A 2140-nucleotide genomic window follows, 5' to 3' on the forward strand; every position below is an offset into this window, starting at 1 on the left:
GGCGGGGACCCTGTCGCGCGGAGGTGGGGTGCTTTTTGCAATCCCCCTCTTCTTTCAACAATACGTGCCCCCAGCCTACCGCCACGTACTACACCTGGAAATCTGGTGGGGGTGGGGGTGCGGGAGTGATCAGAGCTGGCAGAGAATAATCCAAAGGAACTCAGCTCTCCCTTTCAACACACATTCACCCCGCTGCGGGGGTGTCGGTCTACACCCAGCAAATCCACCTGTGTTCTGTGGAGCCGCTGGAATACCCAGTGACCCTTTACTGCCACCAGGACTGGAGATGGGTCATCAGGGAGAGAAGAAGATGATCCAGGCCCTACCTCCCTGCACACTGTGTTCTTCCTTTTGCTCAGATGGACTCAGAAGTGAGGTGGGGTCTAGAAGGGAGGCCTGGCTGAGGCGGTGTGGAGCCCGGACATTCGAAGAGTAGTGTTCTTAAGGCCACTGGGCTCTGGGCTCCCATCCACGAATGTGAGGAAGGGGTGTAAAGATGGCTGGGGAACTCCTCCAGCACTCACCCATCTCCCTTTCACACTTCGGTGTTGTCTTCTGGGGAACAAGAGGAATACCTCATATATGCATTTAAAAGCCCTGTGCAAATGCTCAAGTAAACATTATTATAGACAGAGAGACTGGGCCAGAAAGGAGACTGCCTTGCCCAAGGTATTGTGACTCTTTGTAGAGTGGGACTAGAACTCCAGTCTCTTTGCAATCCTCCCGTGCATGCGTGCATGCTAAGTGGCTTATCCTCGCATACACATATATCCATATATCCCGTATATCCCCCATATATATCCCTCCCATATATCCCCCCATCTCCAACCAAGGACATTGCTCTCCTCCTCAACCATACTCCAGGGTGATTGCAGGCAGGGTGACTCCCCACTTCCATTCTCTCCCAGTTCTTCCATAACATGTGACAAACACACCCCCCCTACACACACACACACACAAACCAAAAACAGAAAAACTATGAGACTCTGGGTCCGGAGTGTTAAAATACTTGTCACTTTTAATAAAACAACAAAAACATAATCAACTCGACAGGCTTTGTAAGATGTTCAAAATAAAGTATCTGCTATCGGAATTATATAAGTAGGGTATTTTATAACATAAAACAAATACACAAAAGTCCAACTCAGCCTCAAGCAGAGAATTCATTCCTGGCAGCCATTCTGCCCCTGCACCGCTCTGGACTAGATGGCCTGGGAGCCATCCTCCCACCCCAGAGGAAAGACGGGACCTTCTGAAACTTCCAGAGCTCACTCAGCTTAGTTGCCACCAGACACAGCTGATGAAGAATCACCATTCCGATTATGCTCCTGCCCTAAGTCTGCCAGCCCCATGGGCAGAACCCCGAAACGACAAAATTCCCCTAGACTTGGTATACCCTGGCTGCAAAGGCAGTAGGTCCGCAACACTTCATTGGAAGCGAGTTTATGATTATGGTGGAAACAATAGGTCTATATCCACAGAATGGGACTGCCAAGACATTTCAGTCACTAGAAATGCACCAGAGGTATACCACTAGAGACTTCCTGGCTCCCCTCAACAGTGAAATGCATTGGAAATATACAGTCCTCTGGCAAAACATACAAGCCCCAAGAGGCTGGCTCCCTACCTTACTATCCCCAGGCAGTGCACCCAGTGACACGTGCTTCAGTCTCAGCTTCTAAATGAGTGACGAACAATTCACTCTGCAATCGCCAAAATGAGCCCAAGCTCTCCTATTTATGCCTTCTGATTAATTCTGAGGCTCTGAGTATGATCAGATCTCAGGGGGTGGGGGTGGTGGGAACAAGTATTTCAGATGAGTTGACTCTGGCCCCGAATGCTCTCTCCAGATGCCTATAAATATCTGTATCTCTCAGACTCCCCCTGAGAAACCTATAATTGGTCCCCTGGGCTTTGTGGCCAACCTCTCCCCGGCCCTCCTGGGACCTCAGGAAAACCCTGCTTGCTCTCTGCAACCAGGATCACCCAAGGCCAGGGATCCCGACTCTTTTAAGGAAGCCACCGGAGAATTCACTTTCTTTTTAGTGATCGGTGACTAAACCCGATCACTTGGCTTTGGTTAAGATTATCAAAATGAAAGCCTAGTGATTTTTACTTGTTTTTATTAGGGAAAATGAAG

Source organism: Bison bison, unplaced genomic scaffold (genome assembly GCF_000754665.1).
Source record: "Bison bison bison isolate TAMUID 2011002044 unplaced genomic scaffold, Bison_UMD1.0 scf7180017864033, whole genome shotgun sequence".
In the NCBI taxonomy this organism is placed as follows: Eukaryota; Metazoa; Chordata; class Mammalia; order Artiodactyla; family Bovidae; genus Bison; species Bison bison.